This window comes from Falco cherrug, chromosome 2 (assembly GCF_023634085.1).
Source record: "Falco cherrug isolate bFalChe1 chromosome 2, bFalChe1.pri, whole genome shotgun sequence".
Classification (NCBI taxonomy): Eukaryota; Metazoa; Chordata; class Aves; order Falconiformes; family Falconidae; genus Falco; species Falco cherrug.
Genome location: NC_073698.1, coordinates 113,477,448 through 113,499,885, shown reverse-complemented (window position 1 = coordinate 113,499,885; position 22,438 = coordinate 113,477,448). Strand labels below are relative to the sequence as shown.

General features: G+C 40.2%; 1 protein-coding gene and 1 long non-coding RNA gene across 10 annotated transcripts in view; one reads left to right on the top strand and one right to left on the bottom strand.

Annotated features, from left to right (window-relative positions):
• HTR1F (5-hydroxytryptamine receptor 1F) overlaps nt 1-22,438 on the bottom strand; it is a 118,493-nt gene that overhangs the window by 45,341 nt on the left and 50,714 nt on the right. For all 3 annotated transcript variants that reach the window (XM_055702856.1, XM_027814330.2, XM_027814331.2), the window contains exon 2: nt 22,105-22,219. The gene's annotated coding sequence lies outside the window, so the exon portion shown is untranslated. The remainder of the gene's footprint in view (nt 1-22,104; nt 22,220-22,438) is intronic.
• The window catches only part of LOC129735416 (uncharacterized), a 36,716-nt gene continuing 14,983 nt past the window's right edge, over nt 706-22,438 (top strand). For all 7 annotated transcript variants that reach the window (XR_008731027.1, XR_008731026.1, XR_008731025.1 and 4 more), the window contains exons 1-2: nt 706-7,155; nt 10,826-10,935. This is a non-coding gene — a long non-coding RNA (uncharacterized LOC129735416). The remainder of the gene's footprint in view (nt 7,156-10,825; nt 10,936-22,438) is intronic.

Sequence of the window (22,438 nt, the reverse complement as noted above, 5' to 3'; positions counted from 1 at the left end):
GGTTTACAGACCTCAAGATGAAAACAGCTGTTTTGTTTTACATGATAGGAAAATGGAAAAGGAGTATTCTTAGGCTGTTGCTTACAGTTGAGAAAACAGTATGTGCTACGTTGCGATAAGTATATCTGATATATTTTGTCTAGTGTTGCCTACAGGACTCGCAGCAAAACATGTTTTTGACTCCCATTGTTCCCTGGGGGATAAAGGTCTATTAAGCAAAACCAATTTTTGAGAACCACAAAAATCTTTCACTTTGATACAGCTCTTCAACCAAAACGTGCAGTATGAAATCCACATACCTCGTTCTATCCTTTCTCCTACAAATCGAATACGTCCTGTCTCAGCCCAGACTTGGACTAGGTTAAAGGAAAAATATTTTAACAGGGAAAGAGATGTACTACAACTAAAAAGGATAGCAGCAAAAAGGCACTAGGCTGATCAGTGACTGGCTTGCTCTCTCTCAGCAGTACCGATTTCTCTTTTCAGCCACTAACCATCCTGGATGCAGCCATATGAAAAGCCCACTGCTGAGGGGGAGTGAGTGTGACATTCTCTTCAGTGGGACTCAGAGCTAAATTAGCGCAGTCCTCCTCCCCCATTTCTTCCTTCATGGACTGCAGTGCTGTGGCTGTATTAATGAGGCACCAGCTTCATACAGTATGTCTTTCTAGTGCCAAAGTTCAACAGAAGTTTGGTAAGGCTGTCTGCAAATGTGTAGTTTTCTACAATTACAGGTTATATTTTTTTAAAAAAAGATTGCTTCATTCATTCTACAGTGCATCATCCTTGTTCCTTTCCTTTCTTTGTGGTAAGCATTAAAGGATGACCCATTTTGTATAGAGAGATGCCTAGGCTTGTCATTTTGGTGTTGTCCATCCTGTTACAGCCATCGGTGAGTTTACCCAAGTCAGAGGACATCTCTGGTGATGTTAGTCATAACTAGCTGTCATGGATATGGTGGGTTGCTGTATTCATAGCAAGTGAACTTACAGACAATAACCCTGTTTCTTGCATTATTTCCCACTGCGACACGTGGGGGTGTGTATGAAGGATGACCCAGAACAGCGGTTCAGAATGGTCTCTGCATTGGTGGTAGCTGGATGGCTGGGCAGCACTTCTCTGCTCTTCAGCTAAAATAAGTCCTTCCTTCACACTTCTTTTCAAAGGAAACCACCTGTAGTTTTATCATGTTTTCTCTTTCAACTCCAAGATCCTGATTTTGTGTGGCACTATGGCTAGACAATAAGGAGAGTGCAAGGAATGCATTCATGGACAGTTATGAAAAAGCGTGTCTCGAAAGTGCTTGTTTCTAACTGCCATAAGCTGCAGGTTGGCTGATGGTTGAGAGATGAATAATTGCATTCCTTTTTAAATGACACACTTTAGAAGTGGTGTGGATTTCCCTTTTTTTAGTCAGTCACATGTCCTGATCCATCAATGTGTTTCAGTTCTTTTTAAGCTTGGATGAGGTTTTGAAATAAATAAAATTGGCATACGCTTCAACACTGTCCTCAAGCAGAAGTTCTTTCCAACGTCCAGACCCTAACTTTTAAAAAAGCAGTTCTTTCTAGAATAATTTCAGGCATTCAGTATTCCCACGTGCATTCAGCTGACATGCCTTGTGGTAGACACCCAAAACTTGCAGTGTGCATGATGTGGAAAATGATAGCTGCACTCTCGGATTTGTCCCCCCTGGCCCCCAGCCCTGTGCCTTAGCTTTGATCCCACCTCCAGCCCTTGAAACCCATGTGTGCGAGCCATAGGAAGGGCAAATCAATGTGGGTAACCATGCTGGTGATTTAAGCGCTGAAGCTGATAGAAGAGCAGAAGCAGAGAAGTGCACTGAGGAGAACAGTTTTTAAGTACTTAATTATAGAGTGCCTGAAGAAGGCTGGATGCTTTCTGGAGTATGGATCAAGTGTCTTCTCCTCTGATACGATTAGGCCACTTTGGCTACTTGTGTCAAGTCCCTTCCAGACATGCTAGCACTTGGATTCCTCCCACTCCCCAGAGGACTGTAATTAAGAAGTTACTGCCTCCCAAGTGTGCAATTATGTTCTCTTAAACCCAATAAGAAGCCCTTAGTCTGAAACATCCCGTTTCCTGCATTAGCGTTCTTCTGATAGGTAGGTACCCCACCACGCTTTGGTAAGCTGCCGAGGCTGTTTTATCCTCTGGACAATTTGCTGAATGTGAAGAGTGTTAAGAAAGGGATCAAGAAGAAGATATAAAGTAGGTAAAATAAAAAAAAAACACCTGTGTAAGTGCACTTGATAAGTACTTTTAAAATAAAAACTTATGTAAAAGTCTCAGTATCGGTAAAGTTTGCCAGAAATGAGGAAGGATAAACTTCCCAGGACTGCAAGTTTTGGTTTTGCTGCTTGTTTTTATTTTTTTAACTCTTCTTAAAAAATGGTGGTTTTAAAATAAAATAGGTTGGAAGGAAACTATCCAAAGAGAGTCTCTGTGCTGGTGGCAAGAATAAAATTCAAAGACTTACTACCCCTTAAAAGCCTCTTGCTTAGACTAACCAAACACTCAGTTATGTCAGTCCCAATTTTAAGCTTCTATGAAGGCAAGACTCATTTTGTGAAAATTGTGTACGCAGGGCAGTAATATGGTCTGCTTGAAAACTGGTTTTAGGCAGTAACCTTGACTATCCCACCATGCTAATGTTACTGTAGCATATGACAAATAATTATATTTCTCTTGTTTAAGGCATTGCAGAAATAGAAATAAAACAATTCCTAGGCATGATCTTCCAGCGCAGTCACAAAATTTTGAGCTAAGCCTTCCTTGTTGCCATGCACGCCTTCGTGCTGTGCTCTGGGTGGGCATGGAGACCGTTTTATTCCCTCCCTCACTGTGCCAGCCTTTAGGCTTTCAAACATGCTTCCTCCCGGCTTCCCTTGTTTAGACTAAAGAATTGAATTTCTTTGATATTTCTGCTTAGGCTATGTTTTCTAGCTCTTTGATTTTTTTTCCCTGTTCTTTTCTGAGCACTTTTCAATATGTCCCTGACCCTCTTAAAGTGTTCAGAAATGGACAGTGCTCTGGGTGATGCCTTGTTAGTGCCCAGCTGAGCAGAAGGATGTGTTTTTTTCTAAATGCTTTGTTATATTCTTGTTTTATGTATTACAGTATATTTTTTTTTCTTCAGTAGCATGGCATTGCTGACTCACGTCCAGCTTGTGATCCCTTGAGTCCTTCTCTGCAGAGTTCCTGGCAGCCCTGCTTTATGCAGGTGATATTCCTACCTAAATGTAGTGCTTGGGAATTCACTAAGGACAATGGCTATCTCTTTTTAAATGGGCTATATCTCCATTTTACCACAAATACTCTTGATTTTGGGTTTACTTGTCAGAGTTGGGCCACAACCCAGAATGCATTCACCAGACAAAAGTAACTGTCTATGCTTGGCTTGTAGTTCCAGAAAAGGACTTGAAGCTCAGCAGATATTAACACCATAAGACCTTCAGGGAAGTTTTTAAAAAAATAAAGGTAGGAATATTCTAAGTAAACCAGGGAGTATATAGTTTTAAAAGTAAAGTTCATTGCCTGATGTCTTTAAGTAGTAACCTTTCTCAGTTCTACAAGTCATAGCAAGTTTCAGGTAAGTTGAATGCAAACAGTTAGGCTGGTTCCATGCCAAGGATTAATGGCAGTTAATCCTTGCAAACAAAAGGTAAACTATGGAAAAATTAAACACACACAGTAACAAAACTTTTAGTAGGTGATTCTAATAAATTGTGAATTAGCTGATGAACATAAGGTGTCAAATGCAATGCTACAAAGTATGCAATACAACCTTCACTACTTGATGTTCCAAAAAAGACTTTCATAATCACTACTGCTTTCTGCCAGCATCTTAGTCCAGGGTGGTGACATGCCTAAGCTATGCAATCACTTATAAGAACTAACCTGGAAACATGTAGAAGTACTGCAGTTATGCCAGCTGTTTTTAACAGGGAAAAGTGATACGGGCACGATATCCTAGACTACTGTTTCTTCAAAGTGTGTTAATATCCTGAGCACTGTTCATTTAGAGCACTGGGAGCAAGACATGAAAATAACAGCATTATCTGGGTTGCAGACACTGCCTTCAAAATGTAAGATTAACATTAAACTATAAACTTTTTGTGGGGTATCCCTCCAGTTCTGTTACCCATAGCATTAGTTGACAGCTGTGTTTGAGAGGAATGGATGACCTGTCATTGCAAATAGCATATTTTAGTTCTGCGTGTCTGTGAGAACAGGGAGCACTACATTATTTATACTAGTAGTTTGGCTATTAGTTAATTAAAAACATCTGGTCAAACCGGCATCTCTATTTCTATGCATGCAGCAGAATACAGTATCTATTCTGCATGGTGTTGGTTTTCATGGGGCTTTCTATTTCCTACAAAATGTTTCTGTTACTGTTGATAATAGCTTCATTTAACTTGAATGTCCCTGTATGGAGGAAAAGAATCTGGTTTTGTGTAACAGAAGGTAAAAAAATCTAATTTAGGCAAATATTGTAAAGTGTTGTTGAATATATTGAAAAAACATCCCACACCTAAAATGACAAATGTTTGTATAGGACATATCAGCACTCTGCTGTCATAATGCAATATGTTGTATGACATTATTGAATCTCCAGGTTTGCTAGTGAAGAATGAAAAGAAAAATAGAATTGCTACTTCATACCTTAGAGATGAATGTAATCATCATGAAATTCATTCAGGTGACGATGCCTAAAACTATCCACGTTTTCCACTGTAAGATGTGGTTTTTGCCTTCTTGTATCTTTGGAAAAAAAAAAACCAAACAAATGCAAAACAGAATTGTCAAGCTAATTTTATGCCCCAGGATGAATTGTAGTGGGATGAACTAAGATGGCTGGGTTGTTTTAGAGAAGGAGGCTAAGGAAAAGATGCATGATTTTGTTGCTATTAAAATCTTTACAGCAGCTTGACCATGAAAAAGTTAAAAACTTTGGGAGAGGGGAGATGGGAAATCACAGCAAGGGAGAAGACTCGTGGTCATCCCACTTTAAAGGACCTGCCCTCATGGGAAAGCTCTCTGAGCAGACTAGTGTGGGGAGAAAAGCTGGTGGAGAGGAGACAGGCTGGATATGACTGGTTGTTAGTGCTCACTTTCCAAAGCTGGGAAGCAATCCCTGTTCCCACCTGTGACACCCAATGGCAAAACATGTGCCCATCTTCTGCTAGTGGTCAGCCAAAAAACATCTGCAACGTTCAAAAAGACAAAGCAAAAGAAGCAGCGCTTTCTACTGCTCTGTTAGCTTGGAGAAAGAAGCTGCCAGTAATGATCCCGTGGTAGTAACCCTGCGTGTCATGGTAATGATATATGATGGATGTTCCTGGGGCTCTCCATTGTGGTGTTTTTAAAAGGCAGAAGTTTCTGCGCAAGAACTGTATTGAGAGAAAACACCAGGTGTATGGTTGATTGTGCAACCTTAAGATGGTGCTCAGGGTAGAAGTCGGAATTCTATAGAGAAAGGAGTAGTTGTGTGTCAGCCTTCTGCTTGCTTTTGTTACCAAATCAAAGGGTATGTAATGAAAGAGAAATGAAAATAAAGACTTCAAGATTAGACATTTGCCTTTGGACCTTAAAATGAGTTTTAGCCTTCTTTTTGTCCTAATATTGCTTATGAACTCTCTGAAGTCAGGTAAGTAAAGCTCTTGTCTCTCTGTGTAGTCCTCAGTGCTTGACTTGAGAGCCTGTCTCTGATTTGCAGAAGTGAGAAGCTGCTTTGAAAAGCTGACACCTGGGAGGTGTATCCTCTAAGTAAAAACACAAGTGCTGTGCATTGCTAAAACCTCTGGCAACTCCGGCTATGCTCTTCCTAAGCTGGGATCCTGCAGTTAGTAGATACTGGTGAGTGTCTTCTTTCTGTCTTCAGAATCAGAACAATGCTGCAAGTCCACAGGGGGCTGGGGCAGAGGCTTCAGAAGAGGTCTGCAGTGATGAACCCCGCTGAAAAAGACCATGAGGGACTCTAATGTGCAGTGGGGGGAGAAGTGTAAACTGGAAAAAATAATAGGATATGTCTGTTCAGTAGGCATGGTCTCTTTGAGACCAGGAATTGTAGCAGGGGCCCACGGGAAAAATCACCAAGCAGAGTCCGAGGGAAGACTGTATGAAGAAGCCAGCGTGCAAAGGAGCTGAATGCAAGTTGTATGACAGTTTTAAACTTGTTGTTTTTCTACCTTTTGATTGTAAGAGAAAAAAAGTGAAAAAAATGATGTGTTGGTGTAGAGTTTATAGGGTGCTTTGGGGCATGCAGGGCTTGCAGGGTCTTTGTTGTACGCTCTGCATGTACGTGTGTGCATATGAACCAAGAGGCTGCTTGTCTTCCCAAATAAGCCTAAAAATGTTGCTTGTTTACCCAGTGCATTTCTCTAATGTCTTCATTTTTCTGGTACAGCAGCAAACCCCAATTATACAAAAAGCTACTGTCCTAAAATTAGAAAGACTGTAATTCACAAGAAATATTTGCAGTTTCGATGTATTTCCTTTGGTATCTGCCCTTTTGGTGTTTACAGTTGTTTATTTTACATTTCTAGGCAACAGAAGCCTACTTTATTCAATAATTTAAGTACGTATATATATATACGAATAAATGAAGTCGTCCTTCAGTGTGTCACTTTTAATCTGGAGATCAGTCTGAAGATACTATTACTTACTTTGCATCTAGAAATATGTCTGGTAATTTGTCTAAACTCCTTGAATACTATTTCTTACAGTTACACTTATTTAAGGAAATTTATGGTTTAAATTGCAACCACTGTATGTAAAATGTGTTTCTTAAAAGTCTCCTTTTTTAATAATTTACATGTATAAATATTAATATCTCATTTTATGACATTGCTGTTGGTTTATTTAGGATCCTGGAAAAAAACCCAACTAATTAGATTCAGAAAGAACAGCTATTATTGTTATTTAACTAGCACACTGCTATTTTTAAGTTATATTGAATATTATCTGAGATAATAAATTATCCTATTTAATTCTATCTTACCCACAGGCCTGACGGACTGCTGTTTGACTTTGTCCCCATCAGCTATCAGACGCAGGGGGCGGGATTTCCTCTAAACTTCGTGTTGCAGCCCTAGCTGCCTTTCCCAAATTCTGATCCCAATGTACAAGGTATAAAAGCAGCCTCTGTTACTCTTCTGGTTGTAGGAGACCTAGAAAAACCTTTGGGAGGCTGTGGACTGTTATGCCTCATGAAGCCTCTCCTGTCGCTTTCCCCTTTCCCTTTTTGTCCTAAGGATAAGTTGCCCTTGCACTGTGACTGTGTTGTCTTTTTGCCTCCTGTTTTACCCCAGAGCTCTGATCCTCTTATTATCAATACTGTGCGTGACTAAAATTGACTCCTTTACAGAACAAGCTGATTTCTAACAGCACAAACCCAAAAATCAGAGCCTGGAGGGTTTTATGCCTAAGCCTGCTGCAAACCAGCAGTAATGACACAAGGCAGCACCACCTCTGTCCCCTTCCAAGAGCAGCCTTCGTACATTCAAATTCTTGCACCCTCACACCATAGCACAGTCATGTAATACAAGTGTTGTGGTATGAAATCGTTACTCTGGTGGGCTAGGACATGGTTTTTCATTCTTAGCTTTCACCTCAAAAAATGCGGGATAAGAATAATGTATGATAACTATGTCCTGGTGCAACAAGGGCTACTAGCCGGGGGGAGAATATCAGAGGCTAAATCAAAGATTGTTTTGTCCCTGGGTCCTGGCTCCAGCATTGTCCACTATAAAAAACTGGCGAAGAAATGGACCCTGCAGGTGCTGAGCCTGCGCCGTTAGCGCTGCCTGCGGTCAGTACGCTGGGCCTCCATGGGGCACGCGCAGCAGGCCGGCCTGGGCTCAGGCTTGGGGAGCTTGTGACTTCGGCTCTTGTGCTGACCATGAAACTACGAGTAAAATGAGTTGCTGTGATGAATTGTGCCTTCCTAGAGCATCATCTCATTCCAGCTATTGTCCTGTAAGCAACTGTCGGTGTGGCTACAGTTATGTCTTTCTCAGCCCTGCCCAACACAGGGGTGGTAAGAACTACGGAGCAGAAAACTGTCCCAAGTGAACGCCTATGGAAAAGGGTACAAATGAAGTACAGGTAGCACTTCCCTCAGGAACTTTCCCGGTCCACCGTATTTTCTCCTGACCTTTCAGGAACTCCTTGGCCATGCATTGATTTACCATAGATTTTTTTCCACAAATTTAGGTAGTTATTGTCAAATTCTGTGTTTGCTCCAGAGCATGCAAGGTCTGAGCAGCATGCATACAAGACCATCTACATCAGCTGGTTTGGTGGCCAGGTCTCTTGCTGGTGTGCTACACAGAGATAATGTCAATGTAGCTTCAGGTGCCTATTCTACAATTGTAATGTTTTCTTTTTCTAGATGAAGATTAAATTCCAGATGGCTGCTCCTTCAGTGTAGAAATTATGTATGCCTCTGTAGGAATATCTTCAACTGGAGTGGAAATTCCTGCTTTCCCTTCGGTGGCTTCCATGTTAATTTGCACATTGGCCTCTGCTGGCAATTTTTAACTGATGTGCTACACTTCCTATCCCTTTTGGCTTCTTACATGCTGCTCAACATTGTCTTGCCATGCCTGCTTTTACACTCTTACTGATGCACTTGGTTTGGTAAAGGAGTAACCACAGGGCACGCAAGGTCAAAAATGTTACTGCTCCAAATGAAAAACAGAATTTCAAATCAAGGAGGAGATTAACTTTGTGATACTGTCCTGTGAAAAGCAACACTAACTGTTTTTCAGCAATAAAAATCAGCTATATAACTGTAAGAAGTAAGAAAATAATTATCACAGAGAGATATTAATAACAGCACTTCTGAAATGTGCATGCATTTGGACCGATGTTTAAAGTGTGTTTCAAATTTATCTTAATTGCAGCTCTAAACTTAAAAGATGATGAAAATAGTATTACTTTTTAGTAAGAGTGGGTGGTGTTATCTATTAACATAAGTTTGAAGTCACACAGTAACATTTAAAGTCTATTTATAAGTGAAAGACTAACAAGCAGGTGAGTGAATACAGGTCAGAGAGGGGGATTAAAGAGAATGGGAATAATAACACCTCTGGCTTCATGGGCTGGTAAGACACCACTGCCACGGGGGAAAAGGATCAGAAAAATAACCCTGTGTCTAAGTAAACTGTGGATTCTTGCAGCAGAACACAATACCAAACATTATGACTGTGCTTTGCAGAGCTGTGCGCTTCCTGAGCAGCTTTGTGTTTCCTCCCAGAGGCAGGCATAAGGTACTTATTATTCAAATAGCTACCACTTATCCTCAATAATGCTTTCAAGGCATACCTGACTGAACTGTAAAAAACCCATCTGGTCAAGTGCTGGTTTAATACGCACAGACACTGGCTTGCAAACCACTGTAGATTGTTTTCATAAACTACAATTTAACAGTCAAGATTTAATTAAGAAATACATCAGAGCCTTTGGAATAAATGGGATAGTCAGGGGTGCTGGACAAGTGGGCTGTGTGACATGGAAAGGGCTGGAAAATCTATGCACTGACAGTTGTTTTCCCAACAGTAAACAAGGGCAGGATTGCTGAAAAAAGTCACCAAACCCCAGAACATCCACCTTACACATATATGCACATGACAGTTTTAATGATAGTTTTACATAGTTCTCATCACTGTCAGCCACATTATGTAGTTGGGTTTTGATTTTATCAATCTGCATATTGCAGTCCAGAAAATCCTGGGAAAAGGACACATTTTATGGCACTATAAAATCATCACTTTCCTGTACATTTTTCTGGTATTTTACAAAGATTATTGCATTCCCTGAAAATATGTAAGAGGTTTAATTTGAAATAAGATGTGTTCTTTCCTGTAAAAGCAAGCTGTCCAGCAGGCAGCAGGAGACAAAGAGAATGTTTAATTTTAAATTGTAGTGATTTAAAGTAATATTTGTATAAAGGTGCACATACATATAAATATTATTTTAAACAACCCTGAAAACTACTAAAGCTGAAACAAATGTCAGTTTTATATAAAATTTAGAAATACTGCAGCTTGAAGGACAGCTAGACATCCTTCATGGACACAAACTTTAGGAAAAAATTCTTCACTGAAAGGGTGGTCAAGCATTGGAAGAGGCTGCCCAGAGAGGTGGTGGGATCACCATCCCTGGAGGTGTTTAAAACCCATGTAGATGCTGTGCTTAGGGACATGGTTTAGAGGTTGGCTTGGCAGTCCTGGGTTAATGGTTGGACCTGATGATCTTAAAGGTCTCTCCCAACCTAAACAGGTCTATGATTCTATGAAACTAATGTAAATTAATCAATGTTTCTGCTGTAAACATCATGTGTTAAAACTAATCCGTATTTACTGTATTATCTCTGAATGCAATAAGGACAGTGCATTATCCTTTTCAGTAATGCAAAGCTAATGTTGGCTGTCAAAAGGCTGGAGTCAAAGACCTATAAAACAGTATCTTCTCTGAATGAAATCTAAAGGGATGTTTTAATTTGTTTCTGTTCCATTACTTCTGAATAAATTGTTTTGAAGCGGATAATGAATTCATGTAAATGCTAGTCTGATCTGATCCTAAAATTTCTAAAACCTTTCTTAAGAAAGCTCTTTTTTGTTATTTTTAGAGTATAACCATACAGGTTGGGTTTTTTAGTATTAAAATGCCTGTGTGAAGGATTTCATAGAACAAACCAAGAGTTTTCAAAATTCAAGTTACCCTAAGTAAAATTGATTTAGTTGTGAAAGACTTGTTTAGAATCTTAAATATGTATTTTATGTATAATTTTCAGGGCTGCAATTGTATTGGCTTGTCCCAGATGTTTATCACAGGGGAGGAGAATCCTAAACATGGATAAAGTTTACGCATTTTAGTTTCCACTACTAATGTGATGATTTGAAGGTAAGTCATTTAATTTAGAACTGTTCAGAGATGAAATGTGCAAGCAAAATCTTCTGTAGTTTTTACACTCGGTGTAATGCATATTCAGTTTATGAGGCCACAAGCAACTCATTTTTCCTTTAGTTATGCAAGATAAATTACAGAGAAGCTCCACTGAAAGCAGTGGAAGTACCTGCAAGCACATTTTTAATGACAAGGGGCATGCCCTATTACAGACTTCATGAAACACTGGCTATGAATTTAATAAAACTGCAGCTTTCATTGCCACAGGATGCTGAAAGAGTATACAGCAACAATGGATTGAAAACAGATGGTGGCAAATTCATGGATAAAGATCCAACATTGTTATTGAACATGATGACTGTACGTGTAACTTGCATCTCAGGAATGTCTAAGCCTTTTTAAGCAGGACTGTCCTGATGTGACCGTGTTTAGAGGCTATCACAAAGGTCTGACCCAGTACCAGCACATTTTTTGCACCTTACTGAAAAAGGCCCTGTGTATTGACGTGGAAGATCTTATTTCTGTTTGTTCGTAGCAGTGAAATGTAAAGGACTTGAACAATGTTCTCTTTAGTGTGTTGGGATTCTTGTATTCAAGCTGGAAAGCTTTTACCAGATGGTTAATTGATTGAAAGAATGCTTCTAGCCCTGGAGAACCAGGCTGAAGAGTTTTCTTTATCTCATGGATCTGTTCTGCAACAACCAAATGGTGCAGCTTGGGCGGGTGAAGGACTGAATCCTGCAGCACTGTCTTAATTATGAAAATGAAAAGCATCGTTGCAGTCGAGAACTTGGGAGTGTCACCTGCAAGTTGTAGTCACACAACTGTGACAAAAGTAGCAGCTTCTCATTGAGCGATGGTTTCTGTGTGCGTGCTGCGGTGAGCCAGAGGCCTCAGCCATTTCTGTCCATCAGCAGCATCATTTATTTCCCTTGCTTCAGCTTTAAGCTTTGCCTTTCTCCAGTTGGCAATAAGTGAGAGCGGCGCTGTACCGGAGCTCATACCACACTGAGGTATAAAAGTTGGCACTTGGCATGAGTCATTTTGTGTGTGCATCTCATGAGTGACTAATTGAATGATACAAGAGTCAGTAAGGTAGCCCAGCACTTCGGAGTACAAAAAGCCTCTAGTCAGCTTGATTCCCTTAGGTTTTCCTCTACATGCCTTGACTTTTCTTTTCATAGTTAGATCCTTAAGATAAGCTAAGGAACATGGATACTTCCCTATTTCCCCCAGAATTATGATTTTCCCTTCTGTAGGATAAACTGCTGAACTAGTTGCCAGCTTTTTCTAGCACTGAAGTATCTAAGATACCAAGAAATATTCTTCCAAGATTTTGCAGATCAGAAGGCTAATTTGTTTGAAACAGGCGTGGCTATACTCTGCGCGGCTGCTGGGCTGTGCACCTTTGTGTTTGCAGCACAAGTGACTGCAATCCAGCCACCCAGAACCAGCAACAGCAGCAAGGCACCAAACCCCCAAACCCAAACTCTCACGTGGCCTTGCTCTCCTCTTCTAGAGGCTGCAAACAAAACGTAGAGAGCACAGGGCTCCTTCAAATCCACGCAAGGTTGGGTTTTTTTTCTTCTCTCTGCTTTCCGATAGGGACAGAAGCTGGTCAAAGTCCAAAGCTGCCATTCTTGATGGAAAAATGTTATTCCTATCTCCTTTTTTTTTTTTTTGTCTTTTTTTGATTGTCTTTCAAAACCTAGGCAGGATATATCATACGCAAGGACTACTATTTCATTTTCTCCAGGGACAATTTGCTAACAACTTGAAAAAAAATTCCTCTTTCCTGTGCATCCCTCCTATCTCTGGTCAGTCTGTCATTGCAACTGGAAAAATCCTTTGGAACTGCTAGTGTGGAAGGCCGAGGGAAAGCTGGAAAAGTTAGAAAACAAGTATCACCTTGGGAACTGAAGTCCAATGGTGATCGTCAGGGGGCTGAAGTCAGGCAAAAAAAGAGAAACCACTCAAACAGGGACAGGGATTTTGCACGTGGGGTTTTAATGGTGCTTATCATAGCAGCGACCACTGGTATTTTCTGGTAGTGCCGTTTGATGCAAACGCCGGCTGGAAGCACAGCTCGCTGTCAGCAAAGGGGGCTGCGCGTGCTGAAGGGAGGTGGGTCGTAGTCACGCTGTTCTCGAAGGGTTTGAAGCCATGCTACTTACCGGGCTTCAAGTCACGATGTACGACCCAAGGGCAGCTGGGTACAGGAACATATGCATGTTACGTATAGAACAAAGCAGTTGCTTGTGGAAATATTTTTAGGGAAGTTTGTAACTGAAGGTGCATTTGATGCAAGGCAGATGTAAACTCTTAAATCCCTACATACGTGGACTTCAATAGCTTGGTGGAACTTCAGTTTCTGAAGGACTTCAAACTGTTACAATTCGCCTAGCTAAGCTGGACCATAAATATTCTCAAAACTCGTTTCTCCCAAGCTTTCATTTTTCCTATTTATGCTGAAAGCTCTTCAGCAAATGAACTACTTACTATTGTATGTTTGTTCAGTACAAGACGGGTTTCTAGGCACTACTGCAATAACATAATTATGAACAAATAATCACTCCAGGGTAATTCTATACAGACCTTCATATTCATGCTTTTGTACCTTAGATACAGTCACCATATATGTTCAGCAATTAATTAAGCTACTGGTTACAGTCACTGAGATACAGGCGCATACCGAGGGTCTGATCCTGTCTGTATACAACACGTCTGTAGGCTCCAAGTCATGCAGCTGTTTTATCCTTTTGAAACAAATTCCAAGTGCCAAACGTTGGCGCTTATGTTTGTGTGTCTTAAAGGCATCTAGGGAGAACAAGAAAAAAGTCCAGAAACAGCAACATCTCTGTGTTTATGAGCAAGAGCAGCAATCTCTCGTCTTGCCCTTTCTTCTTACGGGTCAGTTCAACATCCATCTTCCTGAGCAGCATCTCAGCATCTGGCCATCAGTATTGTCGCAAAATGGTCACTTTCTTTTATTTTAATTACCTGCCTGAATCCACACCAGGTTTCTTAGCTGCTTCCTTATTTTATGTAATGAATCAGTGCAATAACTGCTAATTATTAAAGTATAGAAGTCATTTTATGAAGACAGTGATCAAGATAACTGAAGACATGAAGTTCAAATATGGGTTTAATGCCTCCTCCTGGTCAAACATAGCAGTTTTGTACTTTAGGGTTGCCTTTTTGTAAGATGCAATAACAAAATGCAAACTGCTTAATGATTCATTTTTTCTTAATTATATTTAAACAGGTAATTTCTGATTTTGTTTTGTTCTTCCTATCCTGCTGCTAGTGGTTTAGATGCAGTTAAAGGGATAATGTGTGTGTTTGTCCAGCTTAGTAGTATATGTATTTGTAATTTTAAAACTAATCCTGTTCCAAAGTGAAGGAAATACTATACTTGTAACTGACCTTGGAGAACTGGACATTTATTTGCCTGGTCAAGTAAATAGCAAGTCCCTTTGTGATCTTAGTGAGCACAGAATTAAATCTACATTTCCAGCTTGGTGCAGGGATAGGCAGAGATCTGATTAAGACTGTGTGAAAATTTCCATTCCAAAGCCCTGCTTTCAGGGCTGTTTCCTCTCCTGTTCTCTACTCTCTAGGCTAACCTTCATCAGCTGGTTGACATTTTCAGCCTGCCTTGGGTTATTTTTTTTTAAGGGCAGGAAAAGAAGGAAGAAACATTTGCAGGAAAAATGTTAGAAAATTTTCCAGGAGCAATTTTTCTAGAGGCAGACATAGAAAAGTTAAGTTGTTTGGCCAATGTAAACCATCTGTGAATATTTTTCTTCACTGAGAAATTCTAGCAGACCTTTATGACCTTGGTATTTGACAGGGGATGACCTTCCTGGTGAACCACATGACCATGATATCTTTGTGGAAGCTTAATTAAATTTGAGTTACTACAAAAAACAATAAAAAATTACAGTGTGTACAGGCTTAGTACAGACTTTATAGATTTTTTTTGACAACTAAATTCTGCAAAGAATACCAGTGCGAAGTTCCTGTTTACTCATAGGAAAAATTCAAGGCAATGTAGTTCTATCTGATTTCCAGGATATCAGCAGTCTCTCAGGTGCTCCATCATCTCCAGCATGTCAGCACTCTCACTGAAGTATCCTGCTTTCTCAAACAATTCTTTATTGGCAGATTAATCTTTACCAACTCCTCTGGGTTACAGCCATAACAAGGAATCCTGTATTTAGAATAAGTAATATTTTCAACTGGCTGCCTTGCATTTTTCCTCTACAGAGATATTGATCTTTCTTTCCAAGGACCTGAAAGATCCCAGGGGAGAAATTTCTAGTGATAAACTCAATGAAAAACCAACACACTCTTTCAGGACAATACTTAAATGCAAACTTTGATTTTTATGGGTTATAGCCCTTAGCTGTTATGAGAGACTGGGCTTACAACAACTGAGAGCTTTTTAAAAACTCTGCAGCAAGGACTCTTAAAGCATACAACAGCCATCACCCAGAAGAGCCCATGGAAATTGCTACTTATGAAAGTAAAGTTTAACATTTTTTCTTGAACAGAACATGCTACCTGTTCCCCTGCACCTGGGAGATTGCAAAAGGTATTTGCATATGTTGATATACTCCACGAATTTAAATGTTGTCGTGTCGCGTCCGTCCCGCACACACACCCACACACACCCCTTTACTATGTTTCTGTTAAACCAACATTCTTCCTGGAGGTATCCACTCCTATTAAATGAGAAAGTTTCATGCACCTGTTTACATAAAGGGAAATGCAACTCTCCAGTTTTCTAAATTTCCCAGTTCCTGTTCTTGGGATCCATCTCACCTGCTTTTAGGTGTCTGCCTAAGGCAAAAGCAACATGATGCTTTGATCTGTGCTAGACAGGTACCCTTTGGCACCTTAGGCACTCGTTACGGGCAAAGGAGCGAGGTAAATATTGGGGTGAGATTGCGCTGATCTGTTTAGACCAGATGACTGGCACCTTACGAGTGGCTGTTTCTTTCCTTTACTGCCGAAGGAAGCTGGAATGTTTGGTTCAGGTACAGATGTCTGTCTTTGGTCAGGTGAATCTGACCCTACATTTGCAGGTACTAAGTATTCACAATTTGACTGAGATCAATAAGGGATGTGTGATAATTTTCTGCTGGGAAATTTACGGTTTTGAGGTAGTCAGCAGGAATAGATTCTACTACAGCATCATCCTGATGTTTAGTATCCTAAGAATCCCACATTTTGGAAAGGGAAAGAGATGTCTCTTCTCTGAAGTAGACTGCAGTGCAACAGGAAAAAAACAAAACCCAACTTTATTACTGTATCTTAGATCCTGAATAAAATCCCAAATTTGAGCATTTATCTGCTGAGCCTTTGAAAAGAGAATCTACTGAGCTTTGCTGTACCAACCTTGTCTGCAATAACAGAGCTTAGTTTAATTCAACTAAACATGCTCGGGTGATGACAATGTGGTGTTCAAAACAGGACACAAACTTGGCAGACATATGGTAGTTACCACCATTTTTAGAAACACGTTTTAAAACTCTGAACAATTGGCCTCCCGATTATTATAAATGTATGTATTTTACTGAAATAGCAGTAACTTGCCTTCCCTTCGCTGTGGTGTAAATGACCCCATTCATTTGGAGCTAAAATTGTCCTCCCTGGAGTACGCTGACTTCAGTAGAATTATAACTTGCATGATTTCAGCTGATAGAGTCTACTGCAGCTATAACCTAAAGAAGTAGTGTATTTCTTGCAGTATATGATAAAAGAAGCACTTGGCAAAGGTCAGCTTTTCAGATGTCTTGTAGAAATGTCATTAAGTACGGTCTTCTGATAGGTCTTCTTCTGCCTCACTGTCTGCACCAAGTGTCTGGAATTCCTGATAGAAGTGCAACGTCTCACTGACTTTGTTAACTTCAAGTTAGAATGTTCCAGTATAATTAAAATAACCTCAAAGTCAACTTTAGCAGGTAGGAGTTTTGCTAAAATTCTTTGAATGAACTCTATTGTATGAAAGTAAGACAATTTTTAAATTATTGGTCCTTCTGAATGTGGCTAAGACTGCTAAGATTTGAGGGAATGTCAGAGAAAATCCTAAATATTTGAACAAAGAGCCCTGCTAAAGCTATTATTTTATATTAACGGGAAAAAATAGTATGCCAAAATGAAACCCTTCTGCAAGCAAGGCCTATCTGCATTTCAGTTTTGCATTTTAAATCCTAGCTTTTGTCTACTGTGATAACTCCTTGTTAAGCTGTCAAAAGACTGGGTCAGTGCGTGTGTTAACGGAGTGCAGGTACAGTGATCAGAGAAGAAACCATATGGCCAAAAGGTTGGAATGAGCTCTAGTTCAGTGCTGAGGAAAAACATATACCTACCAGCATTGTTGCTGTCTACAGACTCCAGAAATTGTTTTATCTGAGCCATCTACAACTAGGGAAATGCTAATATTTACATGGTGACTTTCTGTATGGACATCTATATGTCTTTCAGTTAACAGATTGCTGTGAAACAAAAAGATGGACAGCAGGCAAGTAACTGTGGTCAAATGCAAATATCAGGAAAAAAAAATCTGCATATTAGATATAAACTGTTACACAGTGAGATGGTAAGCTAACGTCTCTGTCTTGCTGGAGGTGCTTGTACAGGGAAGCTAAGTACTCCATGACCTTGAGGTTTCAGAGCTTACCTGCCCTCCTTACATAGGCAGCAATATGTGAGCTTGATAGGCTGGCGCTTTAAATCTGCATTGTATTCCCCTTTGGGAAGGACTAAGGTACCAGAGAGTCTTCTTGCAGATTTCCAGAAGATTTTGTTAGCCCAAATGATTTTCTGGCTTCATACACACACATTTAGGATGCATTATCCTGGACCCCAGCTTACAGAGATCACGGCAACCTCTGCGGTATTGCAAAGGTCTCTGGATCGAGGTGGCTGTCAGGAGATTGAGCAGTAAAGAACATACCAGCTCTGAAGAGCTAAGGGTTGAGTTACATGGAGCACTGCAAGGGTTAAACTCCATGGCATATTCTCAGCTGACCATATAGATGGACTGGTATGGTGAATTTGTTGATCAGCATGAGCCTGCGGGATGCTTTAACCACCATCTGGTAAACTTCAGGGTTTTCAGTACACTCCCATCAGTTGTGTTGTATTGAGCTGAGAAAATAAACCTTGAAAGATCCAAAATGAAAAGTAACCCCAAATATAATTCGGATAGCCTAGTGTCTGGTGTGTGTCCCAGTGAAGGCATTAGTTAGCATGTGTTCTTACGGACTGCCCTTAGCCTAGGAGATACTGAGCACCCTGTATGGTCACAAAGAAGAAAAAGTTGGGAGTACATTCCAAAACAAATAGATGGTAAATATTTACGTGGATTACAGAAGAGGAAGTGGCACAATATAAGCTTACCAGTTGTTGGAAGACACTAGAGCTTAACGTATTGGAGAGAAGTTGCAAGAATAGCTTGTCCTCTTGGAATACTGCTGGGGCCATGTATTCCAAGTTCAGGGGCTTCACAAGCTAACTGCTGTCCACTGAACTAGCTTCAGTCTCCAATTATTGAGGTGTAAGAAATATATGAAGAGCCTACAAATATGCTGGTAATTTAAATGATAAATGCTGATAAGTACTTTTCTCCTTCCTGCCTAAGCTTTACTCAAAGCCTTCCATTAAAATATATAATTGAGTATCTAGACAGTTGCATTTTGATTTGCATCTATTGCCAAAACAATATATCTTTCAGGTAAGACTTTCATGCATTACTTTTAATAATAATGATTTAAATTAAAAGACTGCTTCCATCAGAATAATGAAGCAAGATAGCCAAGAAAATAGCTATGTGCCTGAGCACAGAAATTCATTAAAGTAAGAAAAAATCTATGAAACGGTGATGACAATGAGAAAAGTATCAAGCCTCAGTGTCGACAATACTGAAAGCAGAGGCTGCATTTAGGACTTACTGCATGGGAGGGACTGTTTCCTCTTTTCAGAGATCTTTCTCCTTTTTTAAATTCTGAGAAATCAAAGAAAATGTTGTCAGCTCCATTACTTTTACATTGCCAGAGGCACACGGGATTTTACTAGCACAAAAAAGGTGCCTGACGGTGCTATAAGGAATAATCCTTTATTTTACTTATGTGTCGGTATTAATGATTTCCCTTCTTCCAATACTAAGAAACATATGATTACTTAATAAGGAAAAACACAACCTGAATTGAAGAAGGCAATTCAATGTAATCAAGATACTCCACTTTCTAATTTCCCTCCTGGTCTCAATTTACCTATCTTTATCTTACAAATAAGTTGTCCTTATAAAGCCTTTTTTAAAAAAAGAAATATTTGAACAAGTGCTCTTCATTAAAATATTTGTGCCTTCCCCAGAATATAAGGAACTCACATAGCAAGTGCTAATGAGACACGAGCTTGCCTTTCAAGTGTGTTCCCTTTTCCTCCTGTGTTTATTTCTTTTCTTCAACCAGGCAAGGCAATAGTTAATAAAAAGTGGCACTAACATAGCAGTAGTACCTGTCTGGTACTTCTCTGCATCCCTACCTGTCTGCCGAGCTGCGCTGCTGCTCTTGACAGGCTGTGGGGAGTCGAGAACACAGAAGGTTTACAGGAGGAGCTGACACTCCGCATACATCCAACCTGAGACAAATTTTATAAACCTGATATGTGGCTCCATTGACTCCCGTGACTATGCAAAGGCAAAAAGGTTCTGCCTGGGACAAAACAAGCCTTTGCTGCTGGAGCACAGGTTATATGAAAGTGCTTTATACGACACAAGCTGTTACAAAGCATTCGGTGCACTAAAGTGTGCTGTCAAGACCTGTTTTCTTTAAACTGCCAGTCTGTCATTGCCTTTTGGAAACTAGCATACAGCCAGCAAACTCATTTCCATCAAAAAAAAAGGAAGAAAGCCCTGTTTATACTTCCATTTCCTCCTACCAGGTAATGTCTCTCTAAGTTTCACCACAGGTGAACTAATTCTAGTACAATTAACGAACAGCCAAGACTTCTCTTGTACTAGACACAAAACCATAAATAGTGAGAAAGAAAGAAAGGAAGTAGGTTTTAAAAATGCTATGAGAAAAAGAAAGAGAAGCTTTCAAACCAAACATTGCCCACAGCTGAATCTGCTCCTCCTTTTCCATATCATGGGCAGAGGCACTAACCCCCTACCCACAGCTGGGTCAGACGCTGCTGGCTTTCATGGCTAAACCCAGTGCAGACCAGGGCATCCCTTTCGTGCAGCCTAGCACCCAATATACAGGCTAATACTCTGTTGGAGGCAGAGGGCATCATCTACCTTGCTGTTTTCCTGAAGACTTGACAGTTGTTCTGCCTTGCTGCTTGAGTCTTGTTGCAGTTACACAATGAATTTCTGATTTACGATGCATTCTGTAACTTCCTTTTAAAAAGCTAAATTAGGCAGCAATGGGGTGAGGTTGCAGATCAGAAGAGCTCCCGTTTAGTTTCTATTTCCAGAAATTGGGTCATTCATCCTCTCATTTGGTAGGTGGAGGAATTCCTGGCCAAGGTAAATTCCAACGTACAAGTTTGGGAACTTGGTCTTTCCTTATGCGTTCTTCAAGGCAACAGGGAGGGCTTGTAAAGGCTGAAATGGGTTTGTATTCCAACCTATATTTCACTAAAATCTGTATGTTTCACTAAGATCACCATGAATCAATTAGGTGACTTTATTTTTGTGATTAATTTTTTTTTTGTCAATTTTACAGTTGCCCAGTGACACTTTTTAATTGTTCTGTTACTATAAGCACAGCAACCTTGTCTTTGCCTCTCTCTCTGTAAGGGTTTTAAAGTACACTGTCGGATCTTTCAGTCACCCAGAGTTTGGACCCAATCCTGAGATGGCAGGATTGTGTTTCTAGAACTTGTGTAGATATAGATGAGGGTAAGAAGTGCTGGACATGTGTAAAGATCAGCCTTGAGGGTCTGTTTCTTCCTCTAGCACAAAAGTAATGAGATTGAATACCCCAGGAAGAGTATCTGAATGTCACCTGGTGGCACATCGCTCTGCTCCCTCTCAGTACGTGCAATTTTCAGGTCCACTTAGGAGCAATCATTCTTCATGTACATTTCTCAGGCAATTGACTGCTGAAGATTTTGTTTCTTGTTACTTTATTATCCAGACATCTCAATGTTAAATTACTATCTTGTCTCTTGATACTGTTGAGGGAAGTTTTACCCTTCTGTTTTTAAATATTTTTGTATTCAAACCAGTTGTAAGTGCTTTATGAAATGTTACAATTAAGCTGTGGTATTTGAATCACTATTGGAAAGAAGGATTTGGGGGTTTCATCTTTGGTGTTAAAAATCTACAATTATGTGCTATGGGAAAAGTAATTTTTTGCAAAACTGCACATGGCAAAACCACAAATAAAAACAAGCACACAGTGGCATGAAATGGCCACAGGCCAACAGAAATGTGAGAAAAATTTTCTCACAAAATATTTTTGTGATGAGCTAACATCAAAAGATTTTAGGTTCAGCTTGGCACTGAGAAATCTGGTTAAGCAAAGTAATGAGTGCTGCTGTGCTTTTCATCTTCAAAATGTCTTACAAAGGTTAAGTCTTTAAAATATATCTGTGAAATGAAGCGTTATATTGCCAACATTGTTTTTTTCCCCTCAGTTGAAGTGGATGTTGAGTGTTTAAGTGTCCAAGGCCACAGAGAAGGACAGACCTAGGACTGCAGACTAAGCTTCTCTTGCAGTGCCTGAGCTCAGACTGCGCTGGACATTCTTCATTTATTCAGCCATCCCGTCCATCAGCCGCTGATCTCCTTTTCTCAGAGTGATTGTCCTCTGTGACATCTTTTCTCCAGCTGGACTGCAGCTTTCCATCGCACCGTGTGTACTTGGATTGCCCGGTTAAGCCCTCAATAACCCTGCAGGTCAACCCTCCCCTGGCTACATTTGTCTGCTCTATCACTTCGGGCTCCTCACAGTGCAGATTTTTCTCTCCTCCTGCACTATAAGGAAAGGTCAGTCTTGCAGAGCTCAGGAAAACTCTCTATTCAGTGTGCTTTGCAGAACTCCTATGGAAGACCAGACTAAATTCATTTGATCATCTTTAAATTATGTCCATCCCTCACAAATGCATGTGTGTAGTCTCTCTGTATGAGGATAGAAAGCAACTCACCATCTCCTGTGTCTGGAATAGCCTTGGAAAAGCTGTGTCTGTGCCAGGAAGCCTGGGGACCGGACTGGAAGTAGGAATTAAATCACCCTTAGTAGCACTGGATACTGCCAAAAACCTGCGAGAAAGAAAAACCGTCAATACAGACTCTGTAAGTGACAATGGAATATCTCTACTTCAGGGGAAGGAAAAAAAAAATCAGGAGGCCTAAACTGTAATTTGCAGGATCTTTTCAACTAACCGGGAATGGTTCTTTAAAAGCTTAGAGGCCAGTGTCAGGAAAACTCCACAGGGTTCACGTAAGAGCGTAGCTGGTGATGCCTGAAACTCTTTGTAA